At 34.9% G+C, this 26,867-nt stretch overlaps 1 protein-coding gene across 1 annotated transcript in view; it reads left to right on the forward strand.

Annotated features, from left to right (window-relative positions):
- Positions 1–26,867, forward strand: part of PKIA (cAMP-dependent protein kinase inhibitor alpha) — a 96,462-nt gene that overhangs the window by 45,240 nt on the left and 24,355 nt on the right. The window contains exon 2 of the mRNA XM_039221185.1: positions 14,873–15,001. The gene's annotated coding sequence lies outside the window, so the exon portion shown is untranslated. The remainder of the gene's footprint in view (positions 1–14,872; positions 15,002–26,867) is intronic.

Here is a 26,867-nt window from a genome sequence, read left to right on the forward strand (position 1 = left end):
GATTTTATTTTTGAGTAATCTCTACACCCAGCATGGGGCTTGAATTCACAACCCTGAGATCAAGAGTCACATGACTGAGCCAGCTAGGCCCCTTATAATTACTTTTAATCCATGCAATGTCTCTGAAATATCTATCATCTCTATTTAACGGTAAGGACACTGAGGCATAGCCAAGTCCAAGTAAATCGCAGGGATGGGATTGAAATCCAGGTCTGTTTCAACTTGAGAGTCACTAATTCTATACCCGGCACTGCCTCTCACTGTAAATAATCAATAAGTGTTCATTTATTTATTTTATCCCATTTGGAGAGGAAGAACACAGATGTGTGAAAAGAAATATAGAATCGAAAAGCAACTAGTACAGATTAGTTTTCATGTAAATGATGTAATAATAATGCTAGCTAGCAACTACTAACATGTTCATATTGTGCTAGATGCTGAGCATTACATACTTTATGGGCATTCTTTTATTTAAATCTCACATATATACTACCTCTCCTAGGAAGTAGATCGTATAAATGTGCTAAGGTGATTGAAATAACATGATCAGGTACCAGCAGTGAAACTGGGAACAAATTTCCTGGGCTGATGGTTGAGTTTTGAAATCTGACCAAGATATAAGAAGACCACTGGTAAGGAGACTGGGAAGCTATTCACAGCAGGGGAAAGCACTCATGTAAGCATTGTACAGAACTGTGAACTCTAAGGGGCGCCTGGGTAGCTCAGTCAGTTAAGCATCTGATTTCAGCTGAGGTCATGATCTCATGGTTCATGAGTTTGAGCCCTGCTTGGGGTTCTGCACTGACAGTGCGGAGCCTGCTTACGATTCTCTCTCTCTTTCTCAAAACTAGATAAATAAACTTAAAGAAGAAGAACTGTGAACCTTGTGGGGTTCTGTTGAAAACTGAAAGGTTTCTTTTTGCAGTTTGAAAAAATATTAACTGGTATCTCTTCATCTCCTCATGTTTAAACATGACCGTTATGTAGATGTGTTGAAATAACTGAGCCAAATCTCTTTCAGCTCTAGAATAAATGTTTATATCACAGAAGTAGAGTCCATGGACCCATTTTCCCAAATCCATAAATACAACCCCACCTCCCCACACTCCTTTTTAAAGTGTTTTACACTCTGGAAAAACAAACAACAGCAACAACAAACACAGTTTCCTTTTATCCATAGTTATTATTCATCTAGTCAAGAAAACCCAACTTGCATATTTATACCAAAGTATAAATGAAATTTATAATTCATTTAATTAGTTCTTCCCATAAAATTCTAATTATCCCTACAACATATATCATCACATGAAGAGTTTTGGTAGTATTAGAGTATCAGCTTGATAATCAGTAGTCCCATCTGACTTTGTTCTCTATTTAAATAACGTTACATGAATCGTTCTGAAGGAATATTATAATTAATCCACCCCAAAAATGTATAATTCCGTATGCTGTCCTTTCATACACATTGGGCATCATTTTGACTTTCACTACTCATTTACTGTGTTTGTAAACCTTTTTTGTTAAAATAGCTGGTACACAAATCATTTCCTGATTGCCACATGTGGAATGCTGATTCTATTTACATTTGAGAGTTACTAGCCTTTACAACTAGCAGAGTCTGTGGACTTGAAGGAAAAACAGTGCTTCCTTTTGGCACTTTCAGAAGACAATATTTGCAAATCTCCATTACTAATGCTTAAATAAAACTGATTTATTTATCATTGTAAATTTATGACACTTCTTTTGAGCTAATCAAATTTAAATTAGCCTATGAACCATAAAACTGACAATAGTGTAGGTATTATAAATATAACTATATTATAAATTAACTGTAAGCTGTCTTTTCTCCACAAAAGCAACAGAAAATAACATTTTAATTAAAAAAAAAGAAAGAAAAAAGAAACAAAGAAAAAAGAAATGGTTTCCCTACCCACATCTTGACTCACTGCTCTCTTCTTTGAAAGTTCTGAATAAGATATATTTTTATATCATTAGAATCTTGAAAAAGCTAGCTTAGCCATCCTTTTGAGTAATAACTTATCTCACATTGAGATATCTTAAACATGAACAGTAATAGCTTAAGTGATAAGTATTACTGACATGGAGACATGATTTATCAAGGAGAATGTACTGGAAGTGGAGATGGGCAGTGACAGAACAAAAATAATTTTTAGCTACATGTTGCCTTGATATTTAGACCATTAACTAAGAAATCATGTGAAGATTTCATTCATTTCAAGGGAAGTAGAATATTGGCTTATCACTTAACATTTACTAGGCATGTTCTCATAGTATGGAAGGGTATGTGCATCATTTAATTTAACCACATCCTTCTGTAATAGGGTAATCCCTGTTTGCATACAGGAAACAGGTTCAGAAAGATTAAGAATGTTACCTAATTCTAGTAAGCAGAAAAACCTAAACTGATCTAATTCCAGACCAAAGCTCTTTTCTGCCATCAGTGTGGATCCCTGAGAATTAATGAACTCTTATGAGCCTTCTTCTAGAAAAGTGCATAAAGAAACAACACACGGGATGATATATCAGTACAAAGCTCACTAAATGATTGGTGGGTTTGGAGTTGCTTCTGCTGGTAGAGCTTTTGCAAAATCACTTTCCTCTGAAATGGTATGCTTTCAATATTTTCTCTCAAGACTTTCCAAAATTATACATATCAGAGTATCAAGGTATTTTGCTTCAAGGCTAAAGAAAAATGAAAGTTTCTTTAAACTATACTTGGTGCCAGTGTTGTACTATAAATTCTATATCTGTCAGGATTCAAGCTGTGTCCACAAACTGCCCATTATGCTGTGACTTCTTTCTTGTGAAGTAGACATAATTTAATAATTATGAGGGGAAAAAGAGAGAGAAACACTGCCTCTTGGTCCTCAACATCATACTGTTAGCCAACCCTGGTGCCCTGGGCTAATTCTTTCTCACTTTTGTTGCCCCTTAGTATAGAGAATACGTTTTTGTGATCCTCTCTCACAGTCTTCTCTCCAAGTGCATCTTCTATAAATGCAAGCCTTCTCAAGCAGTTACTTGTACCAGGTGGTCTTATGTATAATTTTGAATTATATGTACAATTTTGTACTTCTCAAGTAGGGTCCTTGCAAACAATAAAGTGTAATGGTTAAGAAAGTTGGTGATCTTCTGAGTCCAAATACTGCCTACACCCCTGACTACCTGTGTAACCTTGAAGCCCTTTAAAGTATAAGATTTCTCATCTGGAAAATGGGATAATAAATGCACCTACTGCATTGAGTTAATGTGTAAATTAATATAATACGAGATGGCACATGTTATGCATTAGCACAGTACCTAGCTCTTATTAGTAAGAGCTGCTCTTATTATTATTCACTCTGTATTCCCAATCTCAGGTAGGTGCCTAACATATAGTACTTTTTTAGCAAATACTTCATGAAATTGAATTAGTTCTGAAATTTAAGTGTTGCATCAACAGCAGAGTAGTAACCTCCCTCCTACCACTTCTCCCACAGAAAGGAAGAATAGACAGAGGAAGCAAACTGTCATGTGCTCTTTTCTTATTATAGACCTCTCATCCAGCCCTCATCAATAAAATAATATTCCTGAACCTCAACAAGTTTGAGAATTTTTCAAATCACACTATTTGAAAATAGTTGGGTTTCTCTAATTTATTGTGCCCCAGGCCCAGAATCACTGAGCTTATATTAATGCAGTCTAGTTGAGACTATAATGATGATAATTAATTAACCATTTATGAGCTCATTGGGTCTTTTTAAAATTTATTATCCACACCTCATAGAGGTACAGCTATTCTGTTTTTGTAGTAGACTCCACAGTCAAGGTAATCTTTTAAAAAACACAAATCAGATGTTATCATTGGCCTGCTTCTCAATTCTAACAACTATCTACTGTGAGGAGACTCAAATAATCACCATTGAGTGAGGCTTAGGGGTACTGGATGCTCTGGACACTTTTGGTATCTTTACCCAACCGTCACCTGGTCCCAGGCACATTTTCCTCACAGCTTTGCATTTGCTGAAACTTTTACCTAGACCATTTTCCCTCTGATCATTAACATTTTTCAGTTCAAAGGGCCACTATTGTTTGGCCAGAGCCTGCCTCCTCAGTGCCTCTCTATCCCTTATCCAGTTATATTTCTGTCACTTCTATGAGATTTATTAACATGTTTACTCTTCTTCTCTACTCTGGAGCATTTGATTAAGAGTAAGGACTTGGTGCTTTCTCCTTCACCATTGAATCCTCCGAGGCTTTCAACAGAGACTGGGCATGGAAAGTGCTTAGGAAATGTGTGTTGAATAAATGAGCAAATATGTGAATGAATGAAAAAAAATGTGAAACACTAGAACAAGAATATTTCTCTTTCAAAAGAACAGAGAAATATTTTCATTCAATAAGAATCAATCATACTTAGTTATTGATTTATGACTTAGTAGTTTGCATTCAGTAAAAAATGTTCCATTCATTGTTTTCTGGTACTTTATATGTCATTAATTAAATTTTGCTTATTTTAAGGCCAATCCATGAGACATCATTTAACTTGCCTTTTCTAAACTCTTTAACTTACCCAGCATTAGCTCAGCTCAGGATATCACCAACTACTGATTGTGTGACATTGGGTAATTATACTTAACCTCTCAGTGCCTGTTTCTTTATTTGTAATATGGAAATAATAATAAAGCTTCTCTTATATGTTTGAGGGTAAACTCACATATATAAGTGTATATGAATATATAGCAGTATATATACATATATATGTATATATAACTATATATAACTATAGTTATATATATAACAGCATCTTAAAATAGTGTCTGGCTCATGGAAGCATTATAGCAGTACTGATTACTGCTATTAGCATTATTATGAAAACTAAATGTTGAGAATAATCCTTCATATAGTTGTATATTGCAGTTACGATAACTAATAGAATATGTAGATATCAGATTAAGGAAGGGGAGCCACTAAAATATACTGAGATAGAAGATTATGAGGGTATAAAAGCATAGAAGTATAAAAAGAAAGTTTTTTGCTTTTGTTTTCTTTTTTAAAGAAGAGTCTAGAAATATGAGGACAAAACCTATCCTTTGGTTGTGTTGACATGGAGATAGCTGGTGACCTTCATAAGTAAAATTTCAAGGCAGTGGGCAAAGAGGCTGGGGTGAGAGAAGCCAGATGGAACTGAATTATAGAATAAATGGGATGTGAGGAAATGGAAACAGTATATGAAGATAATTTTGAAAAGCTCAGCCATGAATTAGAAAAGAAGATAGGCAGGGATCAAGGGAAGATGTTGAGTGTATAGTTTTTAACATTTTAAGTAGGAGTTACTTAGTCTAGAAGTTGAAGTTTGTTGGGAATAATTTGTAAGGAGTTTTTGAGTTGTAGAAAATGCAATCCTGCGAAGTACTTGAGAAGATAGAGAAAATGGAATACCCACTTTGTATAGTGTAAATGGCTTTTTACTTTAACTGTTACAACAAAAAGGAATACAAAGATTTGTACAAATGCTAATCAATCAATGGATTTCACAGTGAGTTATTTACTGACTTCTATTTTCTTTTTTTTTTTTTTTAATGTTTATTTATTTTTGAGAGAGAGAGACAGAGTGCAAGCAGGGGAGGGTCAAAGAGAGGGGGAGACACAGAATCTGAAGCAGGCTCCAGGCTCTGAGCTGACAGCACAGAGCCAGACGTGGGGCTCAAATTCACGAACATGAGATCATGACCAAAGTTGGATGCTTAACTGACTGGGCCACCTAGGCGCCCCAGTGACTTCTATTTTTTTAATGAGATATGAGGCAACTCATCTCCTGAGAACAAGGGAGACAGAGTGAGGGAAATTTGAGGAGACTGGGGAAGATATGTAAAAATAAATTAGTCCTTTAAGGACAATTAAAAAGAATTTACTGGTAAGTCAGAGCCATATTTTCAGTCTTGAAAAACCCATTTGAAATTGGTAATCTTTAATTTATTGTAATACCAATTTGCCTTGCCATGTAATTTTTTTTCCAGCTGCGTGGCTATAAGTTGTGAAGAGATAGAAAAGTTAGAGATGACAGTGAAGAGAAAACACAATTATGGGTACTTGGTGGTTTAGTTGGATAAGCATCTGACTTCAGCTTAGGTCATGATCTCAAGGTTCTTGAGTTCGAGCCCCACATGCGGCTCTTCACTGACAGTGCTGAGCCTGCCTGGGATTCTCTTTGTCTCCTCTCTGCCTTTTCTCCACTCACATTCCCTTGCTCTCAAAATAAATAAATAAAATTAAAAAGAGAGAGAAAGCATGACTAATATTTGAAATATATATGTGATGTTCAACCTCAATAGTTATTTAAAAATTTGAAGAAAGAGAATTTGAAGTTTCAGTTTATAAATATAGCAAAATCAAAAATTTTAAATATATTTTATGTTGGCAAAGATCTTGGTAATATAACTTGATTTGATCTTTTGAAAAGTAATTTGACAATATGTCACAAGATAGAAAGGTCCTAGGTTTTACACATTAATTCTAAGTCTGGAAACCTACTCTAATAAATAATTTATATTTAGAAAATTATTATATGAATAAAGGTGTTCACTGTCATGTCATTTCTAATAACAAAAAATTTGAAATGTCTTTAATAGTCAACAATAGGAAAATGTTTTAGTTAATTATATTTCCTTAGTAGAAAATTACAGTTATTATAATTACAAGAAAATGCAGCAAAATACAATGCTTAATGAAGAAATTTGATTTCAAAATCATGTTTACCTTGTGACAACTACATAAATATATGAATATTTATTATAAATAAAACCAAAATAAAAATTTTCAAATTCAGTAACAGTATGAGAATTTTGTATTTGTTTCTAAATAGTATTTAACATGGTTCTTTTTATAATTTTGCTTTTGAAGAGAAGCAGTAAAGGAGTTTTCTAGTGCTTTTATTAAGACTTTCTGATTACCACATCATGATACATTTCATACTTTCAGATCAAGTCAACAATTCTATCATCAGATATTTGATTTATTTTATAGTTCATATTCTAAGTTATTTGATATAAAAAGACCAAATGCAGTTGTAAATGCTTCAAAACTATCACTTCAAGATCCATTTTTTTTGCTTAGTCTTTCCTAGTATGGAGATTAAGAAAACCACTTAAAATTGCTAGCCATTCCTTTCTACTTTTCTCATTTTTATTCACTTATCTTCACAGAAATGGAAACAAATGAGTCTGTAGGTACATCCGCCAATTTCTTAAATCCTCTATTTTTCACATTATGAAACTGCACTGATATGAATGCTTTCAGAGCTCTTCAGTCACTGAATTATACTTTGACTGTCTGTAATAAGTATCTTATATAAGTATAAAATTTGAACTCAACTTATGGAAGCCTTTTAATTTCTTAGTTCTAAAGTGATAGATCCTTAGTTCAGCTTTATGATTAACAATTATTTGCATAGTCAGGAGTTCCTAAATTATTGATGGATACCTAGCAGTACTCCTGCCATTTCTCAGAAGTTCCCTATTTCTTTCTCTCTCTCTCTCTCTCTCTCCCCATCTCCCTCTCTCCTCTCTCCTTCTGATGCACGCACACACATGTACATATTGTGATAAGAGCATAGGCTCTGGCATCATAAAATCTAAAGTTCTAATTGCAGTTCTGCTGTTTCTGGGCCATTTCATTTTAGGGGAGTAACTTAATCTGTGAGTCTTTTTATTTTTATCTATAAAATGAAGATTCCATTTATAACAGACAATCCTCAAAACAACCCAATCATTTTAGAGTTTCTTTTACAGTCAGATACAAAGCAGACACTCAATATATGGCTGGAATTTTTATTATTTTTTTTTTACTATTTAGGTTTTGCTTTTCCCTGAGTCTGTGAGCCCATATAATGAAATATAATTTCCAGTAAATTGAGTACCAGTTGTTATCAGCAAAGATTTTAACTGAATTGATTATTTTTCACTGCAACCCAGATTAGTTTTCTGCCTTTTTTTTTTTTGTCTTATGTAGGTGTTCAGTGAAGATTCATTTAATAGATAATTCAATGAGTAAATGAGTACATGGACTAATGATTAAATGCTACTTCTTGAGAAAATAGAACAAATATAACACAGTGAAAAAGGTGAGAAAGGGGTCCATGGGGGAAAAAAATGGCAAACTCACTTTTGTACCCAGTGTCAGAGTAGGAAGAACTGCACTGTTTTCAAAACCACAAAGGAGAATTTGTTAAATAACATACCTTAACTGTTTCTAAGAGTTTAGCAGAAAATTCCCCGATGAGTTTTGTATTTCACACCAATAAAAATAATCTGAGGTTAGCCATATTAGAGATAGAATCACATTAAGTGACATTATGTACTCTAAATTTCACTGTACTTTAGACATTGCTTACAATCAATGTTTATGATAATCTCTGCCCTCTGAAGTAGAATCATGACCATGGTACATATTAATCATATAAAATATAAAGCACTGAAAAGAATTCAGCATTTAAAGACAATTTGCTTTGATTTATGCAGTGGTTCTTCTATAAAGAAAATACCAATAATCATTGCTTATTGAATTGGAATTATAGATCTTTTCAGACTTAGTTTTTTCTTTAACATCAACATTGATGAAAGTGAAGAAAATTCGCATATTTACTAAGAAATACGGTCACATAATTATAAAACAAGAAAATAACTTTTTTTCATAGACTTTATTTTTTTAGAACAGTTTTTACAGAAGAATTGAGAAGATGGTATAGTGTTTCCATAAACACACCCACTTTCCTCTATTACTAACCACTCATCTTAGTAAGTTACATTTGTTATACTTGATTAACAAACAGTGATACATTATCATTTACTAAGGTCCACACTTCAGTCAGGTTTCTTTAGTTTTTTCTTAATGTCCTTTTTCTGTTCCAGGATTCTTTCCAAGATAACACATTACATTCAGTTGTCATATCTCCTTGGGCTCTTCTTGGTTTTGATAGTTTCTGAGACTTTCCTGGTTTTGATGACCTTGACAATTTTGAGTAGTATAAATCGTTTTTTTTTTTTTTTTTATAAATCGTTTTTTTGTACAATACCACTAATGGCATTTGTTTGATTCATTTCTCATGTAAGATAGGGATTATGTATTTGTGTGTAGGGGGGAGGTGGGGAAGAACATAGAGTAAGAGTGCCATTTTGCCAGATCACATCAAGGGTACATACTATCAACATGAATTATGACTGCAGAGGGTAACCTTGATCACCTGATTGAGGTAGTGTTTTTCAGGTAAATTTATTCTTTTCCCAAATTCCATATTGTACATGTTGGAAGAAAGTCATTATGCTCAGCCTACAACTAAGGAGTGAGGAGTTATGCTAAAGGTGGAGTATCTACATAAACTATTTGGAATTCTGCACTGGAGATTGATCTGTTCTCCCCCCGTTCTTCCTTCTCTATCTTAATTATGTATTCAATTATTCATTTTTATTAGTAAGAACTCATGGATTTTTATTTTATACTTTGGGTTATACTGTAATGCTACTTTATCGCTCAAATTGTTCTGGCTGTGGCCAATCTGAACTTTTACAGTTGGCCCTTGTGCGACTTTGCTATGTCCCCATCCATATAAGTCTGCATTTTTTAGTACTTCATTTTTTTTGCTGAAAGAGGGTCTAGGCTCATCTTGTATATTCACTTTCCCAGTCCGAGAATCAGTCATTTTTCCAAGAAGCCCTAGATCCTTTTATTGGAGAATGGTACTAGACACTAAGATCTGGGGGGAGATGTGCTCATTACTACTAGAGTGTCATTGCTTTTAGGTCTGACTGAGCAAAGAGAAAGATGTATGTATACTAGCCATGTATATACACATCTATAAACATTTCTATACATAATCATGTGTGTTAATATTAAGTGAAACATGAATGTATAAAAAAGTTTCCAACTCTAATCTATTTTTGCCTCATTCCTTGCTTAGTTTTAAATTTCAAATCCAACAAAACACTTGACTTTTAAAAGTGTGAAAATCTGTATTTTCAACATCAGACATGCGCTTCAAACAGGATAGAATAGCCCATTTCTCCCAGGTCCTCACACTTAAAATTAAAACCCTGAACACAGCATAAAAATCAAGCATAGGAAGATACTGAAAGATGGAAATAAGAAGGTGGTCTTAGTAGGGACCTTTGGACTTGAGGAAAGACATGGCGATGACTTCTCTGTTTCCTATTGCTCCCCATATATCCTGCAGAGGGTACTGCAGGAGCCTCTGATCCATAACCACCAACAGAACAAGAGCCAAAAAAAAAAAAAAAAAAAAAAAGTGTCAAGAAAAACCTGGTCTCCTGAGGCAAAGTATGAGGAAAGGGGTTGCTAACAACAGAAAACCATTTTGGCAATACATACACTCCTCAAGCCAAATACCAACGGAAAAGTTGCATCTACCACCTATGCTTCCTGGTTTTAGTGGTACCAAGTGAGGACCAGTCTTCTATACTACCCCACTCCTGCTCTCCAAAAGCAGGCAGCACTCTGATTCTCTTTCCAGGGTTATTTCAGTGTGGTCCAGCAGTGAGCTGAACCTCAACCCCTATCCAACAGCAAAGAGACTTAAGAAGGTGGTACCTGACAGGGCTAGTTATCACTGGACTGCCCTCACACAGATTTAGGGTCCATTTTGGGAACTTACCCTCCACCTCTACTTGAAATCAATAGTACAGGATATTGCAAGTTGAAGCTAATAGTCACCCTACGTTACCCTGTCACCTGGTGTCAGTGAGATCCAGTAGGGTGCTGAGTGCCCATTTTCTTCCTGAAGCAATAAGATAGAATGAGGTGGCACAAAGCAGGGCTGGTTGCCAGTTCTCTTCCCACCCTGGTGTCAGCAGAGCTGAGCCTTTACCCACAACCAGCATCAATGGAAAGAGATGGTGTGAAGAAAGACAATTAACACCTCCTTTCCACCTCCCCTAGTGTCAGGGAACCTGCTTCAGAGCTGAAACTCCATCCCATTTACAGGCAACATGGTGATATGAATGGTCCTACTTTGGTGTTGTGGGGACAGGTATCAGCAGGGCAACAGGAGAGCTGAATTTCTATCACATCTGTCTGCAGTGAAACAATATGAATCAGTACCCACTTTTGCTGGAGTATTGTCGACAGGGCCAAGTGGAAAGCTGTACCTACCTATTCCCACCCCCCAGTCTTCATGTCACACCTCAATATAGGGGTCTTACTGCTTAAAATAATAATAATAAGATTAAATAAGATTCAGATTCATATAATACTCAAAATGTTGAAATAAAATTGAAAATTACTCATCAGGCCAAGACCAGGAAATCACAAAACAAATGAGAAAATACAAACAACATGCACCAACATCAAGATAAATAAGATGTTGGAATTATCTAAAAAGGATTTTAAGTAAGCTATCATGTAAATGTTTCAATAAGCAATTATATATTCCTTGAAATAAATGGGGGAAAAACAGAATATAAGCAAAGAACTGGAAATTATACCAATAAAAACAAATGAAAATAACAAAACTGGAAAAATAATAACCAAAATAAAAATCTTGTTAGATAGGCTTTAGAGTGGAGATGACAAAGCATAGAATCATGAACTTGAAAATAGATCAATATAATTAATCAGATCTGAGAAACAGAGAGAAAACCAGACTGGGAGATGGAGGTGAAGAAGCAAAAGAATCTGTAGAACAATAACAGAAGAGCTAACTAACATTCAGGGCGCATGGTGGCTTAGTTGATTAAGCATCTAACTTCGGCTCAGGTCATGATTTCCCAGTTTGGGGTTCAAGCTGCAAGTGGGCTCTGTGCTGCCAGCCCAGAGCCTGGAGCCTACCCATGATTTCTGTGTCTCCCTCTCTTTCTGCCCCTCCCCTGCTCGTTCTCTCTCTCTCTCTCTCTCTAGTGCGCGCACTCTCTCTCTCTCTCTCTCTAGCTCTCTCAAAAATAAATAAACATTAAAAAAGAGCTTACATTCATATTACCAAAGTCCCAGAATGAAACAAGAGCAAGTAGGACTGACGGTATTCAAAGAAATAATGACTAAGAAGTACCCAAATTTGTAAAGACATAAATTTGAAGATTCAAGAACCTGAGAAACTGCAAATAGGATAAACACAAAGACATCCATGGCAAGACACATCGTAATTAAACTTACAAAAAATAAAGACAAAAAAAAAAATCTTGAAAGCAGACAAGGAAAAACAATGCATTACTTACAGAGAAACATCAGTTCCAATGACAGAATATTTCTAATCTGAAACTTGGAGCCAGAACATTGGCATAACATTTTTCAGGTACTGAAAGAAATGTCAGTCACAAATTCAGATATGCTATATTTACTTTCTTGTTTGATTTATATTAATGGATTACTAACTAATCTTTCTATATCCAGAATTGCCATCACCCTTCCCCAACAATCCAGCCACTGAAACAAAAAACAGGCAAATTTTTCTTACAAAAACATCTGATCATGTTATATAAATCAACTTTTCTCTCTTCTAACTTTAATTTTCCAGTTAAAATCCTTCAGTAGATTTACATCTTCCTTAGGATAAAATCTCACATTTTAACTGTAATAGTCTGTTTGCACTGCTATAACAAAATACTACACAGTGGGTGGCTTATGAACACAGAATTTTTTTTTTTTTCCTCTCATACTTCTGGGGGCTGGAAGTCCAAAATCAGGGCAGCATGGTTGTTTGAGGCTCTTTTCTGGGTTACAGATTTTTCATTGTATAAAGTGGCAGAAAGTGGTAGAGAGTTCTTTTACAAAATCACTAATCCCATTCAAAAGGGCTCCCCCTTCATGACCATATCACCCCCAAAGGCCCCACCCACTAATACCTTTACATTTGAGGACTAGGATTTCAACATATGAATTTGGGGAGAACACAACATTCATACCATGGCATTACTACATGGGCCATTCATGATCTGACTTCTAACTCTCTCTCCCTTTTCTTTTCTTATACTCCAGTGAGTACTCCTTATACTGATTGTATATGTAATTCCTTTGTGGCCTAATCCTTAAATATTCTTTTTCTTGCTACCATGAATTTCTCTTCTCTTTGCCTCAAAAATTCACCCCTCATTCATGATACATATCCATCTCACATATTGCCTTCTACAATAAACTGTGGTGATACTTCTCATATACCACTGTCCACAGCATGAATTAAGGCCCTTCTGTATCTTCCTATAACATGCTGTAATAATATGTATTATAATTATGGATTTACTTACCTGGATGTCCTAATGCATTGCATTCCAGATAGTAAGATAATGCTTTTAATAATGGTAACACTGGTGTCTAGTATACCTATGGCATATTTTAGGTGTTCAGTAAATGTTTGTTGAATGAATGAATGATCAACTTGAAATCTTAATCATTTCACTTTAAAAATATCAAAGATACCCAGTTTTCCAAAAAGACTGGGGACTTAGGATCTTAGACTTGATTTAATAAAGGACATTGTTGATATATTAGTGCTTATATTCCTCAAAGTAAAACCATTAGCCCAAGAACTTAAGTTTTCCACTTGGACTTTTAAGCTAGTCATTAATACCCCCATCCCCACTGTATCAGATGCTGTCAGTGCTCTTCTTCTGTCTCCCCAGCACTCATCATTGCAGTAAAGATTGACAGAATCATGCTGTCACCTGCAATTATCTACCCTGTGCAGGCCAGAAGTGTCTAAGAGTTCATGTATCTGGGTGTAGCTTTCAACCAAAAACACTACTGGGGTAACTCTGAATCACTCTCTGTAGCCTCACAGAACTCCCCTGAAGGACTAAGCAGGTCTCCCAGGAGTAATCTGTTGAGTAAAGCACCACCACTGGATTCCTCCCATGCCTCTATTCTCAGTTCCCACTCCACTTCTGAGTTTCCTGGGACTACCTCCCAGATAAACAGTTTGCTTTCAAATTCTCTTTCAAGTTCTGCTTCAATGAAATTCAGTCTCAAACAATTTATAGCCTCCTAATGATTCCCTAGTCCTTGCAGAGCCATCACTGTAAAAGTACCAAGGCATGTCACTCTTCCTAGATCCTAATATAAAGATAGGAAAGAACATGACTTTGAAGAGAAAAATGATTTATATAAGAATAGTCAATGGATAAAGGGAAGGTAAGAAAGATAGTACCATTTGTTTTCCATTAATGATGCTTTGGAATTTATCAGCAGATGGTCTGTAACAGGTGTGACTATAACTTGTGGAGATTACTTCCTCAGCCACTCAGAAAACTGCTATTATTATTATGGAAGCACAGCTTTAGGACTTTATTGCTTCACTTGTAGCCTTTTCTTTTATCCTAATATCTCTTTTTCTAAATCACTGACTAGCAGCCAATAGATTTATTCTCTCCCCACCACCTCATCACAAGAAAAGACGTATGTGCTACCCTGAGACACACTCTTATAAATCCATCAGTGTTTGAAAAGAAGAGTTGATGGTGCATGTGTGCAGTGAATATTATACATTAAAGTTCTCTTTGAAATATACTTCTGTATGTTCCTTTGTTTATGAATAATTTAGTCAAATTAATAATTTACTAAAGATCTATGTGAAGACTGAAGGAAGGAAGTAAATTTTAAAGAGACAGAAAACTTGTCTTTTTTGCCTTTTGTGTTGTAATGAACAAAAGATAACTGGACTTCTTTTTTTTTTCTTTGCTTGGCTTGAAGGCCCAAATTACAACCTAAACTCTTGTCATGTTTACTTGTGACTTTTCAAACTTATAAACTGGAATTCCCTTAAGTTATTATACTGCTTAGGAGCCCTAGGTTTGGACATTTACTTAAAATTAAAAAAAAACTGAGATCTCTAAATACAAATAAATGTTGCTTTCTCTTGCTGTCTCCATTTCAGTTTCCTGAGTTTCTGGAAGGCCTGGTTTCCCCAAAGGAGCAGTTTCTGGTAGAAGTCTGAAGGTCTGATCCAAGAAAAAACAAAATCAAGTATAGCCAATGAATTAAGGACAAGAAGGTTTCCAATCAGGTAGGAACGCTTAGTCTCACATTCAACCACCTCAGAAAAAGTATGCTGATGGCCTGATACGATAGACCCTACTTGGAATACGGTGAATATATAACACACAAGGAAGCTGTTTGCAATTCCCTAGATGGTTATGGTGTTTATCAGAGAGTACCTTGGAGAAAAATGAATACAATAACAGTATGATGCTTTTTTCCATTTTTAGCTCATTGTTGCCTAGTACATACAGTGATCTTGGTGACTGGTTTAATCCTAGGAGGTTAGTCAAGTGGAGCAGCAGATTAATCTTTTTGTTACTTTCTCCTAAGACAAATCATATTCTAGGTTGTCTTCATGATCTAGTTGCTTATCAAAATTAAGGGCTATGATGACAACAAGTCTAAGTCAGGAGCAGCTGCAGTCAATGGTGTGAAGAAATCAGCTTGGTTCTTGTTGGGCACATCTAGTTTTGGTCTTGGCAGAAAGTAAGTGCACATAGGGAGTTAAAAGGGAGGAAAATGGGGCATGGGAAAGGGGCCCTCATTTACCTATGCATGTCAAAATTGCACTAACCATTTTATTTTTCATTAGCAATTTGAGATTAAAACTTAAAGCAAAATGAATAACAAAGACATCTCATTGTATGGAAAGACTAAAGACAGTAGTGACGTCAAAATCAGGGCCTATTCATCTCATTAGCAGTTATATATTCAGCATTTACCACACCATTTGATCCGTACTCAGTACTTAATATAACATCCATGTTGAATGACTTATGGATGAATTAATGAGAAAAGTTAACGTGTTAGAAAATGTGTTTTATCCTTCTATTTCCTTATGTGTTGACTTATGTATTCTCAGGATCCAGTAGTGTAACTGACACTTTGCATATAAGCAATAAAATTTGTTGCAAGAAAGAATGAGTCTCCATGATTCTAAGGATAATTATAAGACCAACAAAGACCCCATATTTGTGAAGGTCTATGACTAAAGTATCCATGAGGTGAAAACCTAGATCTCACACTACTGGTATGGCTAGAATTTATCTAGTTAGTATAGTTGACACACAATGTTACATTCGTTTTAGGTGTACAACATAGTAATTCCACATCTCTCACCTATGCTCACCACAAGTGTAGCTATCATCAGTCACCATACAACACTATTACAATATCCTTGACAATATTCCCCATGCTGTGCTTTTTATCCCTGATTTACTCATTGTATAACTGGAAGCCTGTATCTCCCACTCCCCTTCACCCATTTTTCCCATTCCTCTACCCCCATTCCCTCTGGTAACTATCATTTTGTTCTTTGTATTTATAGTTTTGATTCTGGTTATTTCTTATTTATTAAACTTTTTTAGATTCTATGTATGAGTGAAATCATATGGTATTTGTCTCTATCAATCTGACTGATTTCTTTTTTTTTTAAAGGTATTACCTTTATACAGTTTTTTTTTAATATTTTTATTTATTTCTAGGAGAGAGAGAGAGCGAGACAGCGTGAGCAGGGGAGGGTCAGAGAGAGGGGGAGATACAGACTCTGAAATAGGCTCCAGGCTCTGAGCTGGCAGTCAGCACAGAGCCCGATGCGGGGCTCGAACCCACGAACCGCGAGATCATGACCTAAGCGAAAGTCGGACGCTTAATCGACTAAGCCACCCAGGCGCCCCCAATCTGACTGATTTCACTTAACATACCACCATCTAGACCCATCCATTTTGTGTCAAATAGCATGATCTTATCCTTTTTGATGATTGTGTAATATTCCTGTGTGTGTGTGTGTGTGTGTGTGTGTGTGTGTGTGTGTAGGTACCATATCTTTCTTATTCATTCATCTGTTGATGGATACTTAAGTTGCTTCCATAGCTTGATTATTGTAAATAATGCTGCAATAGACATAGGGTGCATATCTTTTCAAATTAGTGTTTCTGTTTTTGCTTTTTAAATAAATACCCAGTAGTGGAATTATTGGATGGTATGGTATTTCTATTTTTAACTTTTTAAGGAAACTCCATACTGTTTTCCATTGTGGCTGTACCAATTTACATTCCCACCAACACTTAACAAGGGTTCCTTTTTTTCCACATACTCACCAACACTTGTTATTTCTTGTCTTTGATTTTAGTTATTCCAACAGGTGTAAGGTGATAGCTCATTTTGGTTTTAATTTACATTTCCCTGATTATGACATTGAGCATCTTTTCATATATCTGTTGTCCATCTGTATGTCTTCTTTGGAAAAATGTCTATTTAGTCCTCTGCCAGTTTTTTGATTGGACTGTTTTTTTGGGTGTTTTTGTTTTTTTGTTTTTGTTTTTTTTAGTATTGGGTTAAACAAGTTCTTTATATTTGGATATTAACCCCTTATTGGATATATCATTTCCAAATATCTTCTCCATTCAGTAGGCTGCCTATTTGTTTTATTAATGGTTTCCTTCATCATACACATCGTGCAAAACCTTTTTATTTTGATGTAGTTCCAGGAGTTTATTTATGCTTTTGTTCCCTTGCCTAAGGAAACATATCTAGAAAAATGTTGCTGCAGCTGATGTCAATGAAATTACTGCCTCTCTTATAGGATTTTTACGGTTTCAGATCTCACATTTAGGTCTGTAATCCATTTTGAGTTTATTTTTGTGTATGGTATAAGAAAGTGGTCTGATTTTATTCTTTTGCATGTAGCTGTTCAGTGTTCTCAGCATCATGTATTGAAAAAGACTATCTTTTTCCCATTATATATTCTTGCTCCTTTGTCATAGATTAATTAACCAAATAACTGGGTTTATTTCTGGGCTCTCTCTTCTGTTCCATTGATCTATGTGTCTATTTTTGTGCCAGTACCATTCTGTTTTGATTACTACAGCTTTGTAGAGAATTTATCTAGTTTAAATCATTAACATATCATCCTATTACATTTAGGCATAATACTTACATTAGACATATTATTAAATGACTCAAATATGGACAGAAAATCCCCAGAAAAGTTTCTGTGCCATAATATTTGCAAAACATGATTTCTGGAGCATTTTTATAATGACAAAGGTAAGGGCAATTTCAAAATCACTACCTTCTAAAATCGGTATTTATATTTTTCCACAGGTAGGTAGAATAGTCATAGTACTGAGTCAGTGGCTATTTCTCTGTAATCTGCTATTGGTATCTTCTGCATTTCCAAGGGACAAGTAAATTTTAACATAATGCAATTTCCATAAAACCGCATGTACTCTCTCTCTCTCTCTCTGTCTCTCAGATATGAAGATGAAGTAACCATCTAAAATACCTTGGAACTCATTGCAAAGTAAGAGGAAAGTCACTTGTATTTGATCATTTTATTTTTTTATTAATATAGGATACTCCAGTGTTACTTATTAATAAAATCTAAGTTTCTAGATGGGGAAATAGCTTTGTAATATTTTTGTCTTTGTAAGTACTTATCAATAATGTATCATATTACCTCCCCCGCATCTTTTTTCTGTATTCTCTTGAGGCAGGAGATGTAGTTATCAGTTGTTTTTAACATTCCTTGGCAGCCACAGTACTTGTATCACTTAATTAACGACAATAAATTGTCCCAAAGTATGATGTCTCTTTATGGAAAATAAAGTCCTCATGTGAAGAGGGAAAACTTCCATAGCAGAAAGATTTCAACTGTAAAAGATTAATGAGTAAAATATGTATATTGTGTCAAAGTAGACTCCCTTTTCTATAATTAATGACTAGAGATCATCTTTGGCATATTGGGGATTTAAATTTTAAAAATGCTATTATATAATAATACATGCAAAAGAATATATTCAAATATATTAAGTTATGAGATATAATTATAAAGTAAACTCCTGAATATGCACCACTAAAACTAAGAACTAGAATAAAAACTGCTGAATCAATTTGCTCTTCCCTGATCCCACATGCCAGCTTTCAACAAAGAAATAACTCTGATATTGGCTTTATGTTCAACATTCACTTAATTTTTATGTATTTTTTTTTACTATATATACAATTATGCTTATTATTGACCTTTATAAAATTGATTTCATATTTTATGTAGTCTTCTGTGCTTCCTTATTTTCACTCAACATTATTTTTCTAAGGTTCATCCACATTGTATTAGTGTACATTAATTTTCACTACTGTATGTCATTGTGAATATAAGAAAATGTGTTTATTTATTACTCTATTGATGCTATTTGGATTGCTTTGGACATATGAACACTGCTTCCATGAACATATATTTTACTGTTTCCTAGTACACATGTTTAAGATTTATTTTAACCATAGTTAAGTAAAAGTAGAATTGCTAAGTCATAGGGAATTAAAATATTCAACTCTAAGGAAAATGACAATATGTTTTCCCAAGTTATGAAATCAATTGGAAGTCCTTTTTTCTATATCTCATAGTTAGAATGGCCAATCTCATTGGTATAAAATCTCATTTGGTCTTAGTATTAGTCTGCTATTGTTGCCCTAACAAAATCCGACTGATGGAAGGCTTAAAAGACAGAAATTTCACAGTTTTCACAGTTCTGGAGGTTTGGAGTCCAGTATCAGGGTGTTGGTCAGTTTGGTTTCTCCTGAGTCCTCTTTCTTTGGTTTGCAGATGACTATTACCTTCTCACTGTGTCCTCATTCGGCCTTTTTACTTCGGTCCTTCTTTTCATAAGGACACCAGTCAGATTAGGGCCTCTGTTATGATTCCTTTTAATCATAATTACCTTTTAAAAGGCCATATCTTCAAATACAGCCACAATGGGAGTTTGGACTTCAACATATGAATTTTAGAGACTACAATTCCATCTAAAACAGTTTTAATTTGTGCTTCCTTAATTACCAGTAGGTTTAGAATCCTTTCATTTGTTTGTTACTATGTTTCCTATTCTGTGAAATTCCAGAGACTATCTTTGGTCCATTTTTGGATTATCTTTTTCTTATTAGCTTCTTTTTATTCTTTAAATACAAATTAATTCCCCTTATCAACTATACATGGTACAAATAGGTTATGTCTTCTCATTTTTTTTATCTTGTGATAAACTGCAGCTCTTAATTTGAATGAAATCAAATTTATCTTTTAGGTTAGTGCCTTTTTGTCTTAAAAAGCTTAATGTTACACAGATATAGCAGAATTTTTAAAAATTTTTTGTTTATTCTGTATTCGAGCAATTAATTCATCTAGAATGTATTTGTATGCATTATCCAATTTCTTTGTTTCCTGATAAATAACTTAAGTTTTCCAGGACTATTTAGGAAGTAGTCTGTGATATGTCAGATTTCCAAATGCTGTATATTATAGTTAATTTCTGAACTTCTTATTTTGTTCCAGGAATCTATTTGACTACACAGTCCTAATTAATATAGGCTTATAATAATCTTTATATCTGTAGAGTAAATCCTTCCATGTTAATGTTCTTTAGGTATTTCTGAGCTATTCTTGGCCATTTGACCACTCATAAAAATTTCAGAATTAGCAGCTCCACAAAACCTCTGTTAAGTATTTTGATTGAAATTGTATTGAATGTATAAATGAAGTTGGGGAGAGTTTATATCATTATGATGAGTCTTTCTATCAATAAACAAGGTCTTATTTATTTAGGACCTCTTAAATATCTTTCAGTAGGCTTTATTATTTTCTCCGTAAATATCTTGTACATCTTTATTTGGGTTTATTCCTAGGTAACTTTAAATTTTAAATGATTTTTAATAACTATTTCTGGCTTATAGAAATGCAGTAAATTTTTGCATCTTGAGCTTATATCTAACCATCTTGCTAATATTGCTTATTAAGAAGAGAGAAGAGAGACGCCTGGGTGGCTTAGTCGGTTAAGCGTCCAACTTTCACTTAGGTCATGATCTCACGGTTGTGGGTTTGGGCCCCGCGTCGGGCTCTGTGCTGACTGCCAGCTCAGAGCCTGGAGCCTGTTTCAGTCTGTGACTCCCTCTCTCTCTGACCCTCTCCTGCTCACGCTGTCTCTCTCTCTCTCTCCTAGAAATAAATAAAACATTAAAAAAAAAAAAGAAGAAGAGAGAAGATTTTCTTAGCAAAGAGAAATAAATGTAAAATGTTTTTAAAATTTTAGGTCAGCTCTGGTCAATAGAGTTTTCTGTAATTTTGGAAATGTTCTTACTGTTATTCCATACTATAGCCTTTAGTTTTACATGTTTTAAAAATTTTAATGTAAATTAAAGCCAACAAAATTAAAGTTTCAGTTTCTGATTCAAAGTAGCCCACATTCCAAGTATTCAATAACCACATGTGGCTAATACATACCATACTGGACAACATAATTCTAAACAATCAGACTGTGGAAACCTGCAGTCCCAGGATTTTTTGTCAGTGTCACAGTAAAGTCTTCTATGTGACAATTATTCTTGTTATTAAAAAGAAAAGTCATTTAACCTAACCATCTATCCCTAACTCTTTGAAATAATCCAACTTAGCTTTCACCAGACATGGTTTTTTAAGTTTATTGATTTATTTTGAGAGAGATGGAGAGAGAAAGAGAGGGGAACAGAGAGAATCCCAAGCAGGCTCTGCACTGTCAGCACAGAGCACAGTGCAAGGCTTGATCTCATGAACCGTGAGATCATGACCCGAGCTGAAATCAAGAGTCTGACACTTAACCAACTGAGCCACTGAGGTGCCCCCATTCATGAATATTTTGAATCTTATTTATATTTTACATAATCTGCTTCTAGAATTAAATGTTTACTTTACTGTCCTAAAGTAGCACATACCACAGTATCAAAAGTTCCCTTCACTACTGGTAATTGTGATTGGATGAAGAAGCTTTTATTCCACTACCTCCTTGGTCATTTTTATAAGCACATATTAATCTGTATCAGTCTTCGGGGCGCCTGGGTGGCTTAGTCGGTTAAGCGTCCGACTTTCGCTTAGGTCATGATCTCATGGTTCGTGGGTTCGAGCCCCGCGTCAGGCTCTGTGCTGACTGCCAGCTCAGAGCCTGGAGCCTATTTCAGAGTCTGTATCTCCCTCTCTCTCTGACCCTCCCCTGCTCACGCTGTCTCGCTCTCTCTCTCCTCAAAATAAAAAAATAAAAAATATTAAACTGTATCAGTCTTCATATTCAAAATCCACCTTCAAAATTATCAACTATTCCCATGATAGTTATCTTTATTTCATTCAGCTAGTATTATGCCCTTCTAAGTGTAGTTTCAATTATTTTCTCCTAAAAATCTCATATTTATCCATGCAAGAATGCATCTCCTATTATTTTTTTTACCCTATTCTGAGTTCTTTTTGTAAATGAATCCTCATGAGATTTGTTTCCTCTAACTTTAATTACTTTACATTTTATAAAAAACTTAAAATATTCTGGTAAGCTCATTTTTAAAAATTATCTAAAAAAAATCTATATATTTTAAACAATGTGTTACAATAAAAAATTATACTTGATAACCAGAAGACCTGAGTCCTAGTCTTTTCCTATAAAAATGAACTAAATGCATTCAAGTAAATAATTTTATATATAAGATTTGTCCTGATTCTAAAATCATTATGATTAATCAGAAAATTCTGTTCAAAATATGATAAGATTCAAAATCTGTAACACTCATTCTATAAAAATTATATAAAAATGTAGGCATAGCCCCCTTTTCCCATGAATTTGATACATAAATTATAATTTGTCATCCACCTATAGCTGCAGTTGACACAAAGGCAAAATATGTCTAAATATGGTGCATGTATTTTTAATATGGATATTTTTGTTTAAAATTGTTAAAATTATAAAATTACCTATATTTTCACAACTTTCCCATTCTCCATGACATTGCAATCAGTCATGAACTATTTGCTTTTCTGTTTGCTAAAGCTCATTTTACAATATCAAACATTAAATTATCATTAACACAGGAAATTTTGGAAAATGAGCTTTCATAATTTCTAGTATTAATATTTTGTCTCCTTAGCTTTCAAGACACCATACTCTCCTAGATTTCCTCCTTTCTCACTTGTCATTCCTTACCAGTCTTCTTTGGTCATGACTCCATCCTTCAACGTCTAACTTTAGTATGCCCTAACTTTCATTGCCTCTTCACTCTCCATCTACACTCACTACTCATGAGTTTTAAACCGGTCTTGTCACTTTAATGGGTAGATGACTGTGGTTCCCAGATTCATACTTCTAACTCTAACCACTCATCCAAGCTCCAGACTCATAATTCCAGTTTCCCACTACCCCCACTCTACGAATAGTAGACATTTCAAAGTCAGCAAATAAAACTCAATTTTTGATCTACCCCTTCCACTCCAGTTTTTCCTCGCTCCATAACTCATCCAGTTTTTCAGACCGAAAATGTTGGAATCATCCTTAAAATCTCATTTCCCCACAATTCCTACATCCAGTCCATGAGAAATTCATGTCAGGTCTAACTTGAAAATATATTCTGAATTCATCTACCTCACCATCTTCAACTCACTCCAAGCCACCACTGTTTGCCTCATCTAATGCAATAAGCAGCCTCTTCCACAGTCTCCTTGCTTTCTCTCTTGCCTCAACATTTATAGTCTTATTATGAGTAGAACAGCCAAGACCAATCTTTAAAAACATAAATCAGATCACAATGTTTCTCAAAACCCATTTCCATCACTTTAACAATAAAAATTAAACTGCTTTACATTTCCTGCATGCTCTTATTCAACATTTCGTCGGCCTTACTCTCCAAGCCCATCATTTATAATGCTATCCTCTCACACAGTCTCCTTCAGGATTTTTCTTTTTGTAATCACTTTCCCAGGATCAGGAGCTTTGCATTTGCTACTCCCTAAAATCTGGAAAATCTGTAAGATTCCTTCAAACAAGATCTTAGAAGGCATTTATATTTTATTCTGTGGAGACATTTTGTAGAATTTATTTGCATAAGATAGATATATTTTACTTTGGAGACTATTCATTTATGTATCAATGTCTAAGGTGGTTAAATAACAAATATGAACTAATAGAGCTAAAACAAAATTGCTATAGTTAGTAAGACCCATGTGTTTTAAACAGTGAGCTTTAAAGAATTATAGACATGTGAGCTACAGCATAGTGTCAGTATTTAATGCATAAGAATCAGCTGAGATGTTTTCCAAATATCCATTACCCCCTACAGAGATGCTAAGCAGGAAATTAGGACAGGATCCAAGGACCTGAACTTTAACAAGTACCTCAACTGATTCTGTTGCAAATGGTTTGCAGACTGCCCTTTGAGAGACACTAGGCTGGTGTATTTTCTTAGATACATGGAGACAAGACATGATTAGCAGTGATCATACAACTTACTAATGAGATGCAGCTGAGACTCAACAGATGCCCTAAAACCTAAGCAATAAAAGAGGAAGAGGATCCAATAAGAACCAGTATAGATGCCATCCCAAGCTAGGACTTTTGCAAATCCATTCATAGAAATGGACTGGTAGTTAACAGTCAAATAGCGTTGTGTGTGTGTGTGTGTGTGTTGCTGTGTATTAAAGTGTATTTTTGTTGCATATTTTTTGCTATAAAGTTATGTGTACATGTGTGTCATAGATATAGTTAAAGGATATAGATTTGCAAAAATATGTAATCTAGGTTCAGTTCTTCATCTGATACTTCATAATGTCTTTATAATTCTCTGAATAAAGAACCTCTTCAAATATTGTGTAGGGAAACAAAATACCTGTCCATTTCTTTTCTCATCCACTTCCCTTCTTGAACAATTTAGTCTAGAAGCTATTAGATGAGGTCAAATTAGCCTTTGTTGGTGTGGGGATGGTGGGCATGCAGGGAACCACAGTGGTTTGGCATTGGATCTCAGAGCCTGAGAAAGAGGAGGAGGATGCCTGCACAAGTGTAGAGTGTTGAAGTCTGATTGGCGTGTGAAGGACATCCTTATGAAGGAGTGGCCATGGCAGCCACTCAATACAGAGTCATAACCTGTGCTAGGTGGAGAAAACGTATGGGATGGGAGAATGGCAGCTGTAAGAATGTGCTTAACTAACAGGGATATTGATCAAATAACTAAGGATATTAAGGCTATGGTAATCAGTGTTTCTCAATATCTGAGGAAGGAGTTAAAATATGAAAAGGATGAAAACTAAAATGAACTTTGCAGTGTTGAATAGGGATCAAGGATAATGTGAACTCATGATTTTCAATATATAGACAGATACATAAATAAACAGATATAATGTGAATGTGTGCATGAACATATAAGTGTTTATGAATATGTGTTTTCATATGTGTGTATGTATATATTTACATAAATGCTCTAGCTTTGTCTATTGAGAGTACCTGAGGCTGCTGCTTGCCAATAGCAATGAGCACATCTTGTGTCCAGATCCTGATTTCTAAATATTTTTTTTTTTTATTTATTTCTAGGAGAGAGAGAGAGAGAGACAGCGTGAGCAGGGGAGGGTCAGAGAGAGAGGGAGACAGACTCTGAGATAGGCTCCAGGCTCTGAGCTGGCAGTCAGCACAGAGCCCGACGCGGGGCTCGAACCCACGAACCGCGAGATCATGACCTAAGCAAAAGTCGGACGCTCAACCGACTAAGCCACCCAGGCGCCCCCAGATCCTGATTTCTAATTATAGTTCTCCAACTGAAGGAACTAAAGCTTTTTGGAGAAATGGCTGATTCCAGAGCTAGAGCACAGAAAATATAAAATGATTCTAGAATATATTATTGGTTCAAGAAGTAAGGAAGATATTAAAGAATAATGATGAGGGACACCTGGGTGACTCAGTCTATTAAGTGTCCGACTTTGGCTCAGGTCAGGATCTCACGGCTCATGAGTTCCAGCGCTGTGTCGGGCTCTGTGGTGACAGCTTAGAGTTTGGAGCCTGCTTCAGATTGTGTGTGGGTGTCTCTCTCCCTGCCCCTCCTCCACTCACACTCTGTCTCTCTGTCTCAAAAGTAAATAAATACAAAAAAAAAAAAAAGAATGGTGAAACACCCAAAGACAGATAAGCCAAATTGAAGGGGCTCCCACTGGGCAAATCTTGAACAATCTAAGTCTCAAAATAAATAATGATAGAAACAAATTATAGTCCATTGAATAAAATAAGACTCTATGAGTTCATACTGATGTAAATAATTAAATTGAATTATAAGTTAATTAGGAACAGGATATTTACATACTCACAAAGTACCTTACCATAAAACTTATGAATGAAGGAAAGAGAAAAAATACCTTTATTGTGAAGACTGGGTGACACCCCTCAACCAAATAAGTAAAATTAATATCCCAGTAAGGGTATAAATTAAAAGTTTGCCAAAATTGTTTGATAGGATGCACTAAGAATAGAGTTTTACTACTGGGATATTCCTTCCAACTACATATATCCTGAATTTAATTATAAGACAAATACAAGCAACTAAATCCCACACAATAACTGGTCTGTAATCCTTAAAAGTTTCAATCATGAAGGTCAGACTGAGAAAATTTTCCAGATTAAAAAACTAAAGAGACAGGATAACTAAATGCAACATGTGACTTGGGACTGATTCTGTTATTTTGAAGGAAATGACTGGGATTGTTGACAAAATTTAAAAGAGGTCTGAAAATTAGATAGCATAGTAGTAACATGTCATGTTAATTTCTTGATTTTGATTTTCATGAGTATATTTGGATATATGTTTATAGGATATATTACAGTATTTGAGGATGACAGTGCATTGCATTGGCAATTTACTCTCAAATGGTTTGGGTGATGAGTTATTTTTATTGTCATTTCAACTCTTCTGTAAGTTTTGAGATTATAAAAAAATTACAAAGATAAAGGAAGAGATTCCTGAGTCAGGCAATCCTTCTCCTCCTGGCAACCAGCATAGTTAAAACTTTACAATGGTAGTCCACTTCTCAGTCTATTTGTGCTAATTACTCTATACTAACACTATATACTTCTGTC

Source organism: Hyaena hyaena, unplaced genomic scaffold (genome assembly GCF_003009895.1).
Source record: "Hyaena hyaena isolate Hyena2069 unplaced genomic scaffold, ASM300989v1 scaffold_956, whole genome shotgun sequence".
NCBI classification, from domain to species: Eukaryota; Metazoa; Chordata; class Mammalia; order Carnivora; family Hyaenidae; genus Hyaena; species Hyaena hyaena.